Here is a 21119-nt window from a genome sequence, read left to right as displayed (position 1 = left end):
AGGTGGTTCCTGCTCCATCGAGGCCACTCGATGTCGTGCTGGGGCCAGAGGTTCTTTACCGGGGAATCTACAGAGTCAGTGGGAGGCGGGAGCCAGGGTCGCAGGGAGGGAGGGCCCAGGGCATCTGCCCGCGGCAAGCCACAGCGGGGGCTCTGCCAGCACTTTTCCTGCAAAGCCATCTTGTGTAAATAGGGGCTGGGGTGAGCGTACTCGAGTCAGAGTCAAGAACTGAGCCCCCAGGGTGGCCGAAGGCCTGGGCAAGGTCATCACTCAGCCGGCTTAGGGAATCTCGCTAAGGCCAGAGCAGGTGGCCAAGGGAGCTGAGCTATTCCCAGTGTGTTCTGGGAGAGGGACACTGGCCTCAGGCTCCAACACTGGGGCTCAGCCTCCTGCAGGGAAGAGGCCGAAGGACGCCCATCACCTGGTGAGTGAGGAGGGGTCCTCCTGCCAGGTAGTCCCAACCTTTGACCAGTTCTATCCTCCCTAAGGGAGAGCCGAACTGGGGAAAGATGTGGCTGGTGTCCCAGGGGCATGAGTGTGACCACTATCCTTTGGGGGAGTCAGGCAGCTACAGAAGGCACTGGGGCTCTCTTCTGCTGAGAGAGCATGTCTCAAGTAGGCACTAAGTTCCACTTCCGGGGGGTCCTCAGACTTCTATCTCAGGAGGGACATTTCTCCTCCCCATGCCTTCCATACCTCCTTTTTCCCAAGTGCCCGCCTCCTCCAGGACACCCCAGTGGGTGACTACCACCCCAGGACATGGGGCTGAGGCCGCCCTTCCAGAACTGGTTGGAAGCCAGTTGCGTGCTGCAGTCCAGCTGAGCAGGAGGTTACAGGCTGGTAAACACATGTCAGTTCAAGGCCAAGGAGAGCAAAGTGTCCATAGGGACCCAGGGGTAGACCAGGGCATGTGTACAGTAGGGTTCTCCCCGTGGCCTGCTCCCCTGCACTGCAGAGGGGCCTAGCCAAGGGACCCCGAGGTCTCCCTTCTCTTCCTGTACCCTTACCACGGCTGCTGGGCAGCACAGCCCCCCTCCCCCAGCTGCGGGCCCAGTCACTTGCCCCGGGAGAAGGAAGAGGGGAAACAGAATGAGGAGCTGCAGCCTCTCAATATGAGGGAGGCATGTTTAGGTCTGAATGGCTGTCTAGAACTCACAGGTGCCTCCTGAGAGGTTGCGAAGTGACCCTGGCATGGTGGGAGGTCTGCGTTCCCACTAAGGGGAGCTGAGGGCCCTCGAGAGTCCCCTGGGATAGAGGGAGGCCCAGGTGCAGGTGTCTGGGTGGAAGGAAGCACAGTCTGGTGGCATGGGGGGCCAGAGCATGGGCTGGGAGGGGAAAGCTGAGAGAGGTGGGGGAAGGATGTGTTGGATGGGAAGCAAGCTCTGAGGGGCCTGAGGCCTCTTCTTAAAATTGTTTTCTGCCATGCAGCTGAGGCCCTCACCTTGTGTGTGGGGCTGGAGTGGGTTGGGGCCACTGCTGGAGACCAGATCAGACCCCCTGGCCAGAGCTTGGGAAAGGAAATGGTCAGGTGACCTGAACACGCTGCCCAGACCCTGAGAAGAGCCTCCAGGGAGGAAGTAGCAAAGAGGAAGCCAGTGTGGCCTTTCTCAGCCCCCCTCCCTTCCCCACCTGACACACCCAGGGTGGACTCCAACCTGCAGCTCCACGGATCTCAGAGGGCCACGCCCTCTCCCACTGCGGGCTTCTGAGTGCTGATTACCTGCAAACGAGTCAGTGTTTACTCCCACTGTGTGAAAAAACAGAGTTGGCTCTGCCCTGAGGGCCCACCCCACTGGGCACAGAGGACCCTTGTCAACATCCCAGCTCCATCATAATGCAGGGTATGATTGGGACAGTCACATCTGCTTCCTGGACCCCTAAATCCTCATCTGCAAACCTGGAGTGTGAGACCAGAGTACCTCTGAGCCACCATCCAGACCCGACAGTCTTCCCCTACCCACCCTCCCCTCACCGGGGGAGTTAATGGATAACTGTGCCCCCATTCCCAAGCTCCTCTCCCAGATCTCACATCAAGGGGCAATCAGAGGCTCCCCTGGAAGCTACCGGAAGTTGCCATTCAGCATTGGAATAGGTCTTTACAATTTACCATGCACCTGTCTACAGCCATGGTTTTGTTTCATCCTCTCTGTAAGGCAAATGTTGTTAGCTCTATTTATAAATGAGGAGACTGAGTCCCAGGCCCTGTGGTTTGCTCAAAGTCACCTGGCAAGTCAGGGGCAGGGCTAGGGAAGGCCCAGCCAGCATCCCGCAGAGCCCCCGTGTCACCCTCCTCCGTGGGGCTACAGCGTGAACACCCAGGCACCTCCTTTCAGGGCCTGCCTGGCTCTGCAGACGGCTGAGCCTGGTGATGTCAGTGTTGCCATAGAAACTCTTCCCCTGGCGTCGGGTAGGACCAGCCTCCCCGTGCAGTTTCCCTTTGTGTGGACTTTGCAATGCGTTACCAAGGCAGTGGGGCCTGCTGGGCGGGTTGGCATGGGGTGGGGAAGGTAGACAAAAACCCACACCGAATCCCAGCAACCAGCAGCTCACAATGTGGCTCACGGAGCTCTCGGGAGGGTGGGGCTGCAGGCCAGGCCCCCTGGGCAGGGGGCCACCGCCTCGAGGTGGGGAGACTCCACGCCCCTGCTCAGGACCCCTGCCTGTCAATAGCCCTTTAGTGTTTTTTAGTGCTGTGTTGGGGTCCTACCACTTCAGAAACATCTGGCTCTGTGAAAAAGGCAAATTGGGGCGCACCACAGACCCACTTGGCAGGGGGTGAGGAGCTGTGGTCTAACCATCCCAAGGAGATTGGGGTGTACAGTCAATTCTCAGAACCACCATTTAGGAGAGAATGAGGTTTATTGAGCACCTAGCTATGTCAGGCCCTTTTGCCCAGTTTATCTTGCATAATCCTCTCAGCAACCCTGATGGGGGTAGTGTACAGAGGAAATAGGTTTCCTTTTGTTTTTTTTCAAAATCCTCATTTCACAGTGGAAGACACTAAAATGTAGAGAGGTTAAATCTCTAGCTTGCTTGGGGTCACCCAGCTTGGATGTGGCAGAGTCTGGATTTAAACCCAGGGTCCGAGGCCCTACCCTGTGGCCTCATTGGCATGGGCCAGCAGCCTGGCATCAGTAACTTCCTGCTCCTGCTGGTTTTCCAGGAAGAATCCTAAAGCACCTTTGTGGAGTGGGCCAGCTCTGTCAGAAGCCTCCCACTAGCTCCCGGATCTAAGAGGGGCTGAGCCAACAGAGACCCAAGCAGAGGGCCCCTCCCACAGGCTGGGCCGCCAGCCAGGATCTGAAAGGCTACTCTGCCTAGTAAGGAAAACCATGCCCTTCCCCCACGCAGGCGTCCCTCCCACCCGCCTCTGTCCAGCTGTCTGCCCCAGCCTCCTTGATCTCTTGAGGGTCTCCTGAAGTCCCTGGTCCCTCCCCCTGCCCGGGGTAGGTGGCCGCTGACCCAGTCCACAGAGACGCCACTCACCCTCTTCTTAGAAGGCTCCAGGAAAAGACAGTCCGTGACCTTTGCTGGCTCACAGAACCTCTGTGATTACAGCTGACAACCTTCCTGTGTCCAACCTCTACCCCTCCTGCTGTCTTCGAAGACTGGTTCCTCTAAAGCTGCTCCCTCTTTTTTTTTTTTTTTTTTTTTTTTAACAACCTCTGAGGGTGCTCAAAGGGGAGGAAGCCTAAACTTCAGTCCTGGGTTCTATTCTGCCTGTAACTCTGGGAGGAGTCAAGACCCTGGCTGGTACCACAGCCCCCACTCGAGGAGTCGTGATTCCTCCTCTCCACCTGCATCTCCCATCGTAAAGGTCCGCGAACACCAGCGATGTCACACGCCAGAGACGCCAGGACTCAGACGGTGAATGGTGAATGGCGGTGGGAATTCTCAGCCCCGGGCTGGGCACGCCTAAAGACAGCTGGCGTTCAGGCCCCAACCATTACCAGGCTCTGCCTGCCAATCTTTCATTGAACAAGTATTTCCTGAAGTCTGTGCTACATAGTAGGAAGGATTTTTTAAAAAAGAAAAAAAAAGGAAAGAAGTCTCCAAACAAACCAAAAGAAGATGGAAGAGGATTTAGAAGACAAACAACAACAACAACAACAAAGCTAATTACCTGTGATCCTTGCCCCCATAGATGAATACAATCTAGTTATAATTCACATCTAACATCAGCTTGGGACAGAAAGGAAATATGCCTCTTAAGACTAACAGTGCTCATCTCTAGCTGGTAGCATCACGAGTGACTTTTAAATGCCTTTCCATATGTTTTATACCTTTTACCCTATAAGATGTGAGTGTTGTAAGTAGGGGAGCCCTGGTAAACATGAGTGTTTCTTGGGAGCCTCTCAAAAGGCAACTGTTCACGGTTTCTGGGCCTGGAGGTTGGGTCGGTCAGCTGGTCCAGCCCTCCTCCTGACAGGGGCATGCCCAGACAAGCCCGGAAGGCCCTCCAGCCCCGCCTCTGCGGGGCGGGTGACACTGTCTGGGCCAAGGACCTGGGCAAAAAGGGCCGCTGGAGACTGGCCCTAGCCAACAAGTGCAAAACAACCAAGTTACAGAGGGCAATGAGCGGGCAACTCCCACCATAGGCCTTTAACCTCCTCCCTGGCCCTGCCAGCCTGGGAGAGCAAAGGAGAGAAATGGGGGTACAGCTTTCCTGAAGGGGCGGAGTACCAATGACATCTGGCCTCTCCCAGCCTCAGTTTAGTCATGTGTAAATGGGACAATAATACCACTTGTACAGGCCGTTGGGGAAATTAAATGAGACAACTGCTCCCCTACAGGGCGCCTAGTAGTTCTTCAGCAAACAGCACTGAACACGTGCGTGAAGGTGCTGCGAGCTGGCTTCTCTCCCTTATTGGGTTGGAAACCCTCCCGACTGACTTGGGAGTTATAAAACATCCCTGCCTCTATAATCTGGGTGAGAGCTCTCTCCGCTCCCTAAATTCTCTAACATGGGCTGTAGCAGGAAGCCCACGGCTGAAGCCACGGTGATGTCTGGCTTTCTGGAGTCCCTCCCAGTGTCCTGGGGCCCAGCAGCCCCTGGGAACTGCCACGTCCAGTCCCACCACACCCCAAACAGTAGCCACAGGAATGAAAAAGGATTATGGCTGTTTTGTGGGAAGTTCAAACATTTAAAAAGCCCTGGGAAGGCCAAGACCATCTGCAGGCTACAACATATGTTCTAAATCTTAGCGTTGAACCTGCTAAAATAACACCTTTGCATTATATCAGGGGCCTTCCTCCAAAAGGCGAAACCCTAGTGGGGGGACTTGCAGGCCCTTTGGCTGCCCCTGGTCACCCCAGGCATTGTGTGTCCTGTACTGACTGACCTTATCTCCTCCCCCCACTGCAGTTTTAGGCACCAGTGGATTTGAGATCTTGGCAACAGTAAAGCATTAAGTTTTTTCCAGAAATAAGGTGGGGGCCTCTCTGGAAGCAAAGGGTGTCAGCCATGCCCTGAATTGGCAGAGAGATTGTCCACCAGGGTTGTAGGCTTGGGAGTGCCAGAAACACCCCCTCCCCAAACTAAGTAGTTTAGGGATTCCATCTGTTTTTCCCTTCAGTAGTTTCTTCATTTAATTCTCTCAACCATGAACCAGGCCAGGCAGAAAGGGTGATGATTCCCATTCTCAGTGAAGAAACTGAGGCTCAGAGTGACTCACTACAGGCTGCACAGGGACCAAATCCAAGTCCTAAGAACTAGGACCACATTATGGCAGATTTCCCAAAGGTTGTGTCTTATCACGTCTCCCCCAGGAGGCTTTACAGCTATTGTGGCTAGTGGGATGTCCTTCCCTTTGTAAATTTTATGTTGTAATTGTTACATAAACTCCATGTTCATACCCATGACAAGAACCCCAAAAGTCCAAAAGATAACCCGTAACCCACAAGCATCATTCTGTTGTATTTCTTCATGCTTCCTTCCAGTCAATGTTCATAAGAAAGTCCTATTTCGTTGCCTCTGAGATATACATTTTTCACATTTCTAAAATACAAACGCATTTTATAACTGATATATACACATACGTGCCTGTATTTTTTTCCACCAAAAAAGCTTTTGGTAAATCTCTCTTTTTTTTAAATTTTTATTTTCAATTAGAGTTGACATTCAACATTATTTTATATTAGTTTCAGGTATACAGCATAATGGTTAGACTTTGATGAAATTTATGACGTGATCCCCTGATTAGTCTAGTGCCCACCTGGCACTGCACATAGTTATTACAATATTATTGACTATATTCCCTACTCTGTACTTCAAATCCTTGTAATGTAAATTGTTTGTATCATAGAGTCAAGGATATAGAACAGGTCATTTTGCCAAGATGTAATAAAATCATCAATATTTCAAACCCATTTGATTTTATTAATCAATGTTACCCCTATAATTTTAATTTTAAAAAATCATCACTGTGATTTTCCTCCCACTCCACACACTTCTCTTTAGATGTCTTGGCATTGGCAAATGTTTTAAAGTGAGGACAACCAGCCCCAACTGGATGAGATCCAGTATTTCATAATCCCTGGCCAGCTGGCTACCCCCCACACAGGGCACTTGAGCAATGCGACTAATTTCAATACAAATCAAAACAGCAGTAGGACATATGTAAGCCCCTGCTCTATAAATTCCAAAGGGAAAAGGGAAGGAAAGAAGCTGCCATTTGGTGAGCACCTACTAAGTGCCCACCTTGAGTTGGGGAAGGAGGAGGGCTTCAGGCCCCAGGTTGTGCAGGAGGGATTGTTTAACAAGTCCTGGGTGATCACGGGGAAGGTTTTCAAACTGTGAAAGAGAGGAGAGCCCAACCAGGAGGGTTCCCTGACCCTGGGAATGAATAAACCTGAGAAAGATATTTTGTTTTTCAAAAATCATCTCTAGAGCTAATGTGTCTTGTTAAGCTGCCTGTTTTCAGATGTGTCGAGTTACTGACAACACCACCTGTGCCTCACATGGTCTCAGTCTGAAATGTTGAACCTCAAAGTTTATCTCAGAATCACCTGGAGGGTTTGTTAAACCACAAATTGCTGGGTTCCCAGCCCCAGAGGTGCTGATTCAGCTGGTCTAGGCTGATGTTTGAGAATTTGCATTTCTAACAAGCTATCTGTGATGTTAACGCTGCTGGAGCTCATGAGGATTACCTGAGGAGTTTTTTAAAACGCTGGTACCCAGGGCCTCCCCCAGGATTCTGATTTAATTGGTCTGGATACTGACTGGACATCAGGATTGGCAAAGCTCCCAAGTGATTTGCACGCATTGCCGAGAACCACTAGGATTAATGGGAGAAGCCAGCAGGTTCCTGGGGGTCTGAAGCGTTCCTCGGATTTCATGGATGACCTGTCAATCCTCCCACACAGGGATCTGCCAGGCAGTGGGTCTCTGAGGGTCGGATAGAAGCTGTCCTCTGAAAGCCATACTTTCATACCTCTATCTTTGAAAGCAAGTAAATTGTTTGCTGATGCTAGAGTTAATGTTTCTTGGATCTGAACCTACTTGACTCCTTGGACGTCTGTATTTTCTTCCTTGCTGGTTCTTCTGGCCCACCTGTTGGGACCCACGCCAGGAACTTTGCCCATGGGTCACCACACTAAACTGAGCAATAGAGCCAACCTCCAGAGCCTGTCCTACAACCCCTCACCACCTCATCTAACCTAATAGATCTGATGACCGCCTGGTACACTTCATTCATTCATTCATTCGTTCATTCATTTTATGGAGTATCTGTGGTCATCACACCTCCTTCCCAGATTTCTTCCCGGTGCTGGATTGAATATCTAATGAGCTTCTGGACATCTCCGCATGGACCTGCCACAATGCTGCAAAAAGGCCAAACCACACCCAGTTCTCCTCCAGGGCTCTCTAAACTGCTAATGCCACTATGCACCTGATGACCCAAAACAGACACCCAGGAGCTGCCTGTGACACTCCCAGCCAGATACCTGGGCTTGACAATTTATTTCCTAAATGTTTCTCACATCTCAGCCCTCTTAGCTTTTTCTAGCTCTGGATCCCCAAGTTCTCTTTCCTAGGTTTCTGCCTCCTCACTGGTCTGTCCACCTCCTATCTCCCCCTCCTCTTCTCTATCTTCCTGGCTGCTGCCCCCAGAGGCTCCACCTCCTGCCTCCACCTTCAGTGCCTCCCACTTGTCTGCCTGTCCTTCAAGGCTCCCATGATCTGGGGTCCCTGTCACCTTCCCAGCCTCATCTCCTTTCCTCTCTGTCTCATGCGTCAAAAGGAGCTCCGTCAGGGGCTTACTCACGCTACTTTTCTGCCCGGACCACCTTTCCTTCCTCACCTCATCTCTTACTTGGACAACCCTTACTCACCTTTCAAAGCCAGTTCAATGTCACCTCCTCCAGGAAAAGTTTTCAAACCCCACCCAGCCTAGATTACAGACTCCAGCTCTGCTCTTATATTACCAGGGCATGACTCCATCGCTGTGCTTACCACACTGTATTATAATTATCTGCTTATATGTCTGGCTTCGCCATTAAGTTGTTAGTTTATTGGGGGCAGAGACCATGCTTATTCATCATTCTACTCCTCTGTGCACATTGCCTGGCAGTGAGTGACCCCTTTTTCTGATACTATTGCTTCTTAATGATTCACCCTACAATTCAGTGGCTTAAAATTGCCATTTTATTGTGCTCATGGTTTTGCGGATCTGGAATTTAGAAAAATCTCAGTCAGGGGTCTGCCATGGGCTGCAATCATCTGATAGTTCTATTGGGCTGGATGCACAAGATGGCCCATGTCCATGGCTGCAGGTGATCCTGGCAGTTGGCCGGTGGCTTGGCTGGTCTTTTGACTAAAGTACTACACATGGCCTCTCCAGCATGGCAGCTCTTGGACAGTCAGACTTCTTATGTAGCCTGGCTTTCCCCTGAGCAAGCATCTCAAGAAAGCCAGAAGAGAGCTGCATGGCCTTTTCTGATCCAGCCTCGGAAGTCAGGCAATGTCACTTCCACTGCATTCTGTGGGTTACGACTGAGTAACTAAAGTCAGCCCAGATTCAAGGGGAGGGGACAGAGACTCTACTTTTCAGAACGAAGAGTGTTGAAGAATTTTCAGATGTGCTTTAAATCCGCCATAGCCCTCAACACATTTGTTAGATGGATGGATATGTGGATGGATGCCAAATTGCTCCCCATCTATCCTGCTCCACAAGTACCTAGTTCTTTCCTCCCTGTCCCCTTCTCCTGCACCACCATGACACTAGCATTTTTGAGAGCTGTCGGGGCAGAGCAGCGTGGTGGTAGAAGAACCAAAAGCTAACGACCCACAGCTCCTGTCTCCACGTGCCTGCTGCCAGCTGGTGTAAAAGGCTGGGGCCAGTCCTCCAGTTCTGCGTCTCAGTGGCCCATTCAGAAAACAAGGTGCTGGGCCACATATTCTCTAAGACAGCCCAACCTCAACATTAGGCATGGCCCCTCCTACTTGCTTTCAGAGAAGGCTGCGGGAGCCCACCCTCCATCTGCAAGGCTGCCCTCAGCCTTCCTGTCCTCAGGCTTTGTTGTCTAATGGCATGAGCATGCGCAGTGCATTCTGGTGTGGAAATTCAAACGGTCCAGGAGTATACAGAGGAAAATGTGACCTTCCCTTGACCTTCCTTTACTCCCTGCTTCCTACTGCTTTGAGGACCTTCCGCATCAGCATCAGCACAGTGACCACGCCGTGGCCGCTTTACAAGCATGTACTACTTTCATGTACGTTGCAGATGCAGGAAGAGACAGCTCTGCTGGGGATCCGTGGTTTTTTTTTTGTTTTTTCCTTTTAACATAAATGAGACCATACTGTTCATGTTGTTCTGCAACTTGCTCTTTTTCACTTAATTCCATGCCTGGGACTTCTTTCCAAGCCGAAACAGAGCTCACCCCAGTCTTTTTGCACTGCCGTAGAAGATACCAGAGTACGAATGCTCCAAAGTTCATCTGCTCATTCGCCTCACTGTCAAACATTTGGTAGTTGCCCATTTTCTACTATTCCAAACAATCTCGTAATGGCCATCCTCGGGATGTGTTCAGCGCTCCCGCAGCTTTGCTCGGCTGCTGAAGACGCCAATTTCTGCGCAGTGATGAAGAGAGCCTCTTTCCAGGCAAACCGAGTTCAAATCCTAAGCGCAGGTTCCGAGCTGTGTTGCCTGGGACGGCTCACTCGAGCTCTCTGAGGGCTCCTGCGTTGAGCAAGCTAACGATAGCGCCCACCTCTTTCATGGGAGGCTGGCGCGCAGGGGCTCCCGCGGCCGGGCAAGTGGCCCCGAAGCAGAGGCCCAACCTGCTCGCTGCGACCGCTGATCGGAGCCGAGCTGTGGCGCCGGTTACGTAACTGGGTCGCTAATGCTGCTTTCCTCTTCGATGGAACCCAAATTAAAAGAGGAAATTATTCTCCTGATGCTCAACTCGCCTAATCCCCATCTGTCTTTCCCCTGGTCCCCCGCGCTCGCATCTAAAGGTCTTGAACGCGTTCCAGATTTCTAATTTAGTTTGCTTATGCAACCAAAAATATTATGGCCGCGTTTCCTGGGGGTGATTAAGTCTATATTCTGGGCTCCAGGCACGCTAAAAACGGCAGCGCCACGGCCCCGCGCCGCTCGCGCGCGCACCACGCGCAGGCTTTTTTTGGTTCCTCTGATTCGCGGGCAGCTCTGCAGCCTCCTGGAAGCTGGAGGCGGGAGAGTCCCGGCGCAACGCCCAGAGCCCGGGAGGACTCGAGAAGGCCTGGGGGAGAAGGAGGGGAGGGCAACAAGGGTGGGCCTGGGGCGCCCTCAGATGCGGGGAACGCTCTGGTGGCAGCCGCCTGGGGTCCTCTCAGAACCTCAGCCTCCTCCCCGGTCTTTTCTCTGGCTCTGATTCCTGTGTGCCAGGTGCGGGAATCCATCTTCTCCCGCCTGTGCCCGCATCCACAGATCTATGGAAAGATGTTTGTCGGACCACTGTTTATTCTGGAATAGCAAAAAATGGGAAACGACAACTCGTCTAACAATGGGGAGTGATCAAATCAATGAGACCATCAACACGGATACCGTGCAACTAGCAAATAATAAATTTTTAAAAAATGGGGTAGATCAAAATATATTGATGTGGATCAGGTTAAAATAAAACTAAATTTTAAAGAAAGCAAGTCACAGAAAAATACAGAGCATGTTCTATTTCTGTTTTTAAGAATCCATCATCATAGAAATCTGAGGATACATTGAACGTGGTTACCTGTGGGGTGGGGACCAGGATTGGGGTTTTACTCTACTTCTATATTATGTGAATGGTACAAAGAGACTGTATTCGTTTATTACTTGCATAATGTTAAATATTTGCTTTCAGTGTTCTGGGGAGGGAGAGAACAGGAGCCTCCTTGACTCTGTCTTATTCTCCAGAAGCAGTCAGTGGTCACCTCAGGAGTAGGGCTGGAAGACATCTGCCCCCTGCCCGACCAGGCTGGAGCTTCAAGATGTGTGACCACTGTGCTTTGAGATCTTTGGGCAGGAAGTGTTGGGCTGAGGGAAGGATGGGTACATCATCTGGCAGGGCAGAGCAGTGGACCAAGAGTCAGAAACTTGGCCCCTAGTCCCGGAAGATAGGCTCAGATGGCCGAGTCCTCCTCACATCCACTGCTCTGGAGTCTTCTGCCCCGATGGCCAGGCCAGGCAAGGCCCGGGTCAAAACTAGGTGTCATCTCCAGGCCACCAGCTCTGAGGCCTGGGGCAGAATGTGAGGCCTCAGCCACTTCCGGAGACTTGGCTTCTACCTGCAAGGCCGGGGCTTCATGTGGTCCCACATGCAGAGGGCTGGTACGTGCTTCCCAAGGCCAGGCTGTGTCCAGGCAGCACCAACCAACCAGACACTCCGGGGTGTCCACACAGAGGCAACAAGGCTGCCTGTACACAACGGGGTGACTCTGCTACACACTGCAGAGATCTCCGAGTGTGCACTGACTCCAGAAGGGTGTTATCATTTCAAATCAGGTTCCAAATAACTCCAGGAAACCCTGTATGGAACTCACTTAATCAAGTTTCTTTACTTCAGGAAGTCTCTGGGACTTTAACATACACAGGCAGATGGAGATGCTCTACGAGGATGTACTGAATGCAGCTTACACACAAAAAATGTACACCTCAGGAGCCCTCTCCTTCTAGGGCATCCCATGACTCCAGGGAGCTACCAACTGATGAGCTCGTGAAGGCAGGAGACAGGCCTGGAGGGTGAAGGACCATCACAGGCACAGTTTGGGGAAACGTGAGATGAGATGATTAAGTACAAGGAGGTATGAGAAAAGTTAGAGGCCACCTCACCTGTGAGAGCTTGAAAAAAAACCAGACCTGCCAGTAGGATGTGTGGAGAGAAAAGGGGCATGTCTGCTGGGATAGGTGCCTGGGGTCAATGGCAATCTCTTTTCTCAGAGCCTGACCCCTGGGCACATGCACATATGTGCACATGCCAAGAATACACTCACATACTCAAGTTTACATACAAGCGTGTGCTCACGCAGAATGCACACCTGTAGACCTGTCAGAGCATCCACACAGCTCCTCAAACAAGCACGTGCACTCATGCACACACACCCACTACCTCGCATTCAGGTGAGCTCACCACACATACACGGAAGAGCACACGTCCATGCACGTGCCCAGGTACCCAGCCACACAAACCCACGTGCCCAGACCAACCCACAGGAGCTCACCCTCAAAAGGCCAGAACACAAAAGACACTGAACACCAATAGGGGCACACATGTTCACACACACACACACACGAGCATAGCACCCCACACACGAACACCCGCTCATATACACACACCAGGGCGAGTGTGCAGGTGAGCACAGATGCTGGCCTGCGGGCACACACGCAGGCAGGCTGCAGAGAACACACCTGCATCCACGCACCCGTGGCCCGCGGTTTCTAAGGCAATAATAGGTTTCCTGCTTCTTCACGTAAGTGGGGCTGGTGGGGGTGGAGAGAAATTGTGGTTTAGAGGGAAGCTGAAGGACTCCCAAAGCACATTTAGCAAAGCAGTTCGCAGAAGGCATGTGTCCTTCGAGTATTTTTATCTTTAGCACTCATGTGTCTAGCAGAGTCTGGGTGGCTCCATATTGCTACCAGGAAGGAGGACAAGTGGCTGGATTTTAAAGCAGATGGCCTCTGGGTGCAAGAGGCTGGATACCTCTTGCTCCTCACCCCACCCCCACCCTAACACACACCACACTGTTCTCTCCCCCAACAGATTGGGTTTCCCAGAAGCCTGTCCAGGCTGCCGCCTTCCCACCAGGAAAATAGCTGTCAGGGCAGATTCTCCAACCCCCACCCAAGGGCCTGGATCAGGGTCTGGCAGCCTCCAGATCCCAATCCATCCCCCATCGCAGGAGCTCAGCTCTCCAGAGCACCTTGGGCCACGGCTATCAGCTTTGGGCCTAGGCAACACCGACGGTGGGAAGCCTCTCCCCGGCTCCCCCACATGTATGCGCGGATGGTGCTTCCCACTATTCCTGAGCTGGCAGAAGGTCTGGGCATGTGCCCTGGGCCTCTGGCTGGTCTCAGACAAGCTGGTGGATTTCGAAAGCTGTTTAATCTCTGGGCTCTGACGCACCCAGCTCACCACCAAGCAGGATCTAGTGCCCATGGATCTGATGTCAGAGGGCAGCCCTGGCATAGCGCCATCCTCCCTGCCCACACGGCAGCGTGGCAGAGCAGGCAGCGAGAAAGAGGAGCCCTGCAGCCTTCGCCTCTTGAATCGCAGCCATTTGGTTCACGGCAGGCCTGCAACCATCAGCACCTCTTAAAAAGTGATATTGTAAGAGAATAATAACAAGGAAAAATACTCAGGCGCTATCAAGTGAAAACAGCATGATAACTTTGTGTTTATTTTAAAACAATAATAAATACATTTAAGCAGAGGGGGAAAACTGGAAAAACTAACAGTGACTATCTTTAGAAATTTATTATTCAACAAATATTTATTAAGCATCTACTATTTGCCAGTTTGTTTTAGGTGCTGGAGTTATAACTGTGAAGAGACAAAACCCTTAGGGAGTTAACAGACAATAACAAAATACCCAAGTTCAATATACAGAATGTTAAACAGTGAAAAGTGCAATGAGAAGAGGGCTAGGAGGTATTAGGGGTTGTAACTTTTAATAGGTTTGATTTTTTTTAGAGCAGTTTTGAATTTAGAGAAAAATTAAGAAGCTAGTACAGAGAGTTTCCCCTGCACAGTTTCTGCTGTTATTAACGTCCTGTAATGATACATTTGTTATGATCGATAAACCGACACTGATACATCATTATTAAATAAAGTCTATCATTTATTCAGATTTCCTTGGTCTACCTAATTTCCTTTTTCTATTCCAGGATTCCACATTTCATTTAGTTGTCTCGTCTTCTTGGGCTCCTTTGGCTATGACAGTTTCTAAGACTTTCCTTGTTTTTGACCTTGACAGTTTTGAGGAGGACTGGTCAGGTGTTTTGTACTAAAATTTGTCACATGTTTTTCTCATAATCAGACAGGGTTATGGGTGTCTGGGAGCAAGATCACGGAGGTACAGTGCCATTTTCATCATGTATCATATCAACGGTACATACCATCAACATGATTTATGATGTTGTTGTTGACATTGACCGCTTGGCTGAAACAGTGTTTGTCAGGTGTCTCCACTGTAAAGTTAGTCTCTCCCTCCCTCTTCTCCAAACTGTCCTCTTGGGAAGAAAGTACTGGTAGCCTATACTTGAAGGGGTGGGAGTTATGCTACCCCGTCCTCCACTTAAGGTCAAGTATTCACATAAATTATTTGTAATCTTTCTGCATGGGAAATTTGTCTTTTCTTCCCCATTCATTAATTTATCCAGTCACTTATTTATAACAGACTCGTGAATATTTATTTTACATTTGGGTTATAATTCAATAATACTTTATTTCGGTGCTCAAATTGCTCAAATTGGGAGCGCTTTCACTTGGCTCCTGCGTTCCTTTGACATGCCCCACCACTGCAAATTTTTTTTGTCAAATAAATGAATGACCGTCTTTCACTCCCTGGAGTCCCCTAGGGACGCCTCAGGCTGTCCTCAGGTCCAAGCAACTTGGCTCTCAGAAGTTCTTAGATCTAAGTAGATCCGGCTAAGGATGGGAAGGAAATTCACCAGACCCCCCAAGAGAACCAATCACAGCCTTCTGCAAATCTGCAGCCCCACTAGGCCTTCCCCCTTCCCCTCGATTAAAACCTCGCATCTTCCTGATACCTCCTGCTCTCCAATGCCCTGAAGCCAGCCAGGCCTAGATCCTGCCGGGGCACCTCCTAAACATTTTCTTAGTTCCCCTCTTCTTGTGCCCCACTGCCCCCTGTTTATCAGCTCAAGACCTCTAAGGTCTCTGACCTTCGCTCTTGTCTCACTGGAAGCCAGTTTCGGCAGGGGTCCAGAGTCCTCTTGCTAACAAGCATACCTGACCTACTTCCTCCCTGCTTAACCCCCGTGTGCAGTCCTCAGGGGAAAGTGCACAGCCCAGATGTGTCTGCCTGGCCCCCCACTTCCCCAGCCTAACCTCCCCGGTTCTCCTTCCTCTGTAAGCTGCTCTGTGGTCAGCCCCAACGCTCGCCCTGCCACCCACCCCTCCTCTCTGCAGCCAACTTCTTACATGATTACAAGTAATTAATTGTGTTGTTGCCTTCCTGACTTCCCATTCCGAGTTCTCGGGGTGCGACCTGGCTAGACGGGGGCCTGGGTCTCTGTCTTGAGTCATGGTTGGATGGCAAGCCTACTGGTCTGTTGGGAGTTTATCGGAAGCGGTGTATGAGGGGTCCCCATGAAAGATCGTGGAGGGTGCTGAGGCCCCCTGGTCTTTCCCCTGGCACCACGACTGCTAGGGAGGACCTGGGTCTGGGTCCAGGGTCTGACTCAGAAGAGACTCAGGAAATGTCTGCTGACCATATGGTTGAGACTAGCAGCCCTGAGTGATGTATTTTTCTTTCTGTATTTTCCAGCTTTTAAAAATGTATATCCCTTGTTTTTTTTTAGAATGAAAAACTAAAACTTACTTTGAAAAATCATTCTTATTATTAAAATGTTGATTAAGGAAAGTAGATGGGGAAAAAGAAAAAAATTACTTAAAATCATTTCTTCAATAAAAATTATTTTTAAAAATATAAAAAATTATTTTTAAAATGTTGATTAAAGAGTAAGACACACACCCTGGGCTGCACGACCCTCGCGCAGGTGTGTGCCCAGTACTGATGCGCCCACATATTCACGACACACAGGAACCGGAATGTTCCTGGCGGCGCTCTTCACGACAGCCAGGAACTGGAACCTACCCGGGTGTCCATCCACGGTGGAATAGGTGAAAACGCTGTAACAGAGCCACACGGTGGCAAGCTACCAACAGTGAGGGCAGTCACCCCACGTATGAGCGAATCTCGCACATGTAATATTGAGCAAAAGAAAGCAGATGCGAGAGAGCATGCGCGGCGCGCCTCCGCTTGCGCCGAGGTTGGAAGCCTTGGAAGCCGATGGAGGCAGCCGATGGGGTTAGCAGTCAGGAGAGAGGTTAACGCCGCGGGGCGGCCAGTGAAAGGGTCCCAGGGGGCTTCTGGGTGCTGGAGACGTGCTGCTTTTCGATCTGGGTGCTTGTTCCATGGGCATACTCAGCTTGCACAAATCCATTCAGCTGTATGTATACTTTTGATTTACGCGATTGTATGTAGGTATATTTAAGTCCAATAAAAAAGTTAGGGACAAAAAGGAGGCATGCATCCTGAAGCAGGTTGAATCCATCTCTCTTTTCTGTCCAAAGGGAGGTGGCACGCAGATGCCTGGGGGCGCGGGTGTGCTTGCCCCTCACCTGTTCCATAAGAGTCCCTCTCCAGTCTCTGAGACCCCCAAAGTCTCCGACGTGGGGGATTCTGTTTTCCGCAAGCCTAGAGAATATCACGTGCTCTGGGGTCAATTCCCAAGGTAAATCCCAGCATCAAAGTTTAGGCCTTGGAAGCAGGGCGTGCGTGCGTGCGTGCTTGCGTGTGTGTGTGTGTGTGTGTGTGTTAGTGGAGGGGGCGGGGCTGGGTGTGCGAAAGGCGGTTCACCTTGTCCAGGTGACTCTGGGCCTCCCTGCCAACTCACCAGGGCTGCGAGGCAGGGCTGGAGCATGGGGGCTGGGGGTAGGCTCGATGTGAGAGGTCAGAGTGCAGGGGTACAGGCCGCTCTGGGTTGTGTCCAGCAGCCTCCCAGCATCCTGGGGCCCCTGGGTGGGGCTGTCTGCACTTCAGTTCCCCCATCACACCCATCCCAGCAGAGGTCAGGGAACAGGGACACCTGCTTCTCTTATACTCCTGGCCAAGGGAAGCCCAGGGTCCTCTTCTGACCTTGCACCTCGTCCCCAGAGGTCATCGCGCTGGGGCTCTTGAGGGTTCAGGTTGCCGCAGTTGAGACAGGGAGGATGGTAATCAATCTGCACCCTGAACCGCGCTAGGGGCACGGATCCAGCTCTGCCCTCTGCCCGGCAGCCCCAGAGCAGTTATTTATAACCTCGGGTTGTGTTACCTCCTGACCTTCAGCTGGGGCCCAGCGATCCGCTGTGATTAGCATCTCCTCACTGCCCATTGCAAACAAACAGCCCTCTGTGTGCCCTCCCTGCACCTGGCCACACAGCAGGGCCCTGCAGGAAGCAGGATGTTGACCCACAGTCAGTGCCCTGTGGCTCCCTCGGGTAGACCCAGCCACGTGTGAGGTGGGGGAGGTGGGTGTGTTTTCAGGGATGGTCGGAGAATTACTCTTGTTCCATTGCTTCCCAGGTTGAAAATTTTGGTCTATCTGGGAGGAAGTTTGATTCACAATGTGGAGCTCCCAGGCCTGGGTCTGCCCACAGGGGTGCCTTCTTCAAAGCCAGCAGGAAGAAGGCAGTGCTGGTGACTGGATCCTCTCTCCCTACAGGCACGGCCCCTGGACTCAGACAGGATACACTGCATTCTCCTCAGCAGAGACTCCTTCCCAGATGGCAGCCGAAGCTCAGAAGGGAAGTGACTGGTCCAAGGTTACACAGTTGCCCATGGCAGATCCCCAGCTCCTGGCTGATGAGAAGCGACTAGATGCCAGAATGCCTCATTATGACCCAGTGGAGCCACTGTGAAAGGAGGCTCGGGAGGGAAGCTTGGTCCATTCATTCATTAAGCACATTTCGTTGAGCACCTACTAGGTGCCAGGCACCATTCCAGGCAGAAATCCGTACCCTTGTTAAGATGATAGTCTCAGGGACAGAGTCAGTCCCTGGAGCGAGGGGTCCCCTAATGGAACCATATTCCAGGTAGCTGCCAAGGGTCTTTAGTCCTGGGAGGGAGACTGAGGCAGGGAATGGCTGGGCTTGGCTGAGGGCACATTGCAGGACTGCAGCTTCGGGCTGAGTATTTGCTACAGACTGCCAAGGCCAGCTGTGTGTAACATCCCAACCAAGGCTTTGTCTCCCCTGCAGCTTCAAATGCCCTTGCACCCAGGACAGAAGGTGAAAGTCTCACACAGTGCCTAATCTTGCCAGTCATCCTGGAGGAAGCCTGGAGGACTTAGACTAGCTGAGGGGCTGCTTCTGCCCAGCACAGGGAGAAACCGAGTCAGGAGGTTTGAGGAGGGCCCCAGTGTGAGAGGAAGGAGTCTGGATGCTTCCTTCCTTTTCTGCCACGCTCTCAGATACTTTGAAGCCCTTGGAAGAACCTTGGCCGTGTGACTCGACCACCCCCTTGCCTTCTCTGGGCCACAGTTTCCACAGATAATAATAAAGGGGTTGGCTGGGATGAGTCATCTCAGCTCTGGCTGCCTGGGGTTCTAGGGTAAGGCCTCAGATATCTGCCCACTCCAAGTCTGGCTCAGCCCAAAAGTCCAAGGGTGCAGGCTGGGGGTGGAGTTAGGAGTGGCCGAGACAGTCCACGCTAGTGTGTGATGAGGAAGTGCCGTGTACACGTGTGCCTGTGTGAGCGTGCGGGATGTGTTCACAGCCACGTATGTGTTGGAGGGCGCCTTTGTGGGTAGGCGGCTGTAGAAAAACATCATATACATGGGAGAGTGTATCATGGTGTGTGTGGGGGACTATTTATGTTGGGGGGTAAGGGGGTAGTGTGGGTACAAGTGTGGAGTGTGCATGTGTTGGGGGAGTCACATATATAAATCCAGGTATGTGCATGGAAGGGTGTGTGCGTGTGTGCGTGCGTGCGTGCGTGTGTGTTGGAGGTGTGTCTTGGGGCAAGGTTGGCTTCAGGCAGGGGATGAAAGCCTGGAGGCTCACTCTGTAAACCCCCTCTGACCACATGGTCAGCCTGTGGCTGACGAGCCCTGACCAGTCAATGAACTCAGGGTCTGGAAGAGTCAGCGGCTTTTCCAACCTCTTTGCCAAATGGGATGTCAGCACGGGGCCGGGGTGGGGAGTGCGGGCTGGGGAAGGTGGCAATAACTTCATGACAACTGGCTGCTGAGCAGTTAGAAGGAAATTGTGGGGGGAGGCCGGCCCTGGCCTGGGCGACAAAACCTGCCCCATGGGCCCATGTGTGGAGCAGGGCCTGGGGATCCGCTCTGGAAGGGGAGGCAGCCACAGGCCCACACTTCCTGGGGACCCCTTGGTTCATGGGGGCCATGGTTATTATGCAATGGCCTCTCGGGAAAGTGGGAAGGCAACCTCTCCAGGACTGAGCACCCTCCTGGAGCTTTCACATATGATCCCATAAAAGCTCATGGCAATCCCATGAGGTCAAGACTTACCCTTGTTTTGCAGAAGAGCAAACTGAGGCTCAGAGAGGGAAAGGGATATGTGTGAAGCCATAGAGCCAGAGGAAGTGGCGAAACTGGCCTGGGAACATGGGTTGGTGTGTTTCCCATTCCACCCCACAGCGATGCGGGACAGGCGACAGGGGTAGCCTGAATGCCTCGAGATTTAGGCATTGGACTGTCTCTGAATCCTTAGACTTGATGCTCCTCATCGCACCCAAAAGGGTCTCCTTTTCGGGGAGGCCCGCCACATACTTCTCCACAATTTGGGGGCTGTAGACATCAATAACCATGCAGTGGGGCCGCCGCAAGGAAACAAGCCATGACAGATGTCAGAACGTTTCTCCAAGCACAGGCCAGAGGCCGGGCCCTATTTTGGGCAGTTTGTCTTGACTCTCAGGGACCCGGCCTTGCATTGCTCCTTTGTGGGGGTGGAGGGGGCCCTAAGATCACAGATCTGGGGGTGGATATGAGCAACGTCGTTGCAATCAGAAGCTGAGATCAGCTTTTGGGGTGCTCTTTCTTCAGCCATTTACTAGTTTCCTATAATAATAATAATAATAATAACTACTCCTGCCTAAGCTTCATAGTTCACAAAGTACTTTCACAAACATTCTCTCATTTAATCCTCACACCAGCCCTTTGATGAAGAGTTAATATGCCCATTTTATGGATCAAGACACTGAAGCTCTCTCTGGGGGGGGAAGCTCTCAGTCTCGGATCACAGGGACAGGAGGTGGCGGCCTCTCCCGCATTCTGGAGGCCCTGTCCAGATGGCATCTTCCACAGCAGCAGCCCTTTTCAGAGGACGGTGGCGACGGCATGGCTTCTCCAGGGGCGGGCCTCCATCTGCGGGCCGGCACAGCAGTGTGACTCTTCATCTGGGAGCTCTGTGAAGACGGCTCCCCATCCTCCCCTCCTACACATATTGGGGGGGAGGGGACGGTAGGAAGATGTAAAGAAGCAGAGGTGTCTGCTGCCTAAGAGAGCTGGAGAGAAAGAGCTGGGGACGGGTCCCCTGCTGGCTGCCCGTGGCATTGGGCCAGGCAGAGGAATGGAAGGGACCAGCAGCTCCTGGACCAAGAGCCAGTCGACTGGGGGCCCCATGCTAACCGTTGCCGTGTTTTCATCTGCTTATGGGAAAATGAAAACAATAAAAACAATATAGTGAGGTTTTCATAAAGCTAGACCTACTCAGTCTGAAGAATGGCTCTCTTACCCGAGCTGTATATTTTTACTTGTGTGTGTGTGTACGTGCACGTGTGTGCATGCGTGTGCATGTGTGTTTGAAAGGACCTTTCCTTTGACACTTCCTTTAAGTATCCTTAACTCAGCAAAATGAAAAACTGGAGATCATGTCAGATCCTAAGTTGTTTTGTGGAAATGTAATGA

The sequence above is a fragment of the Rousettus aegyptiacus genome, unplaced genomic scaffold (assembly GCF_014176215.1).
Source record: "Rousettus aegyptiacus isolate mRouAeg1 unplaced genomic scaffold, mRouAeg1.p scaffold_m13_p_6, whole genome shotgun sequence".
In the NCBI taxonomy this organism is placed as follows: domain Eukaryota; kingdom Metazoa; phylum Chordata; class Mammalia; order Chiroptera; family Pteropodidae; genus Rousettus; species Rousettus aegyptiacus.
Note: the sequence above shows the minus strand (reverse complement) of the source record.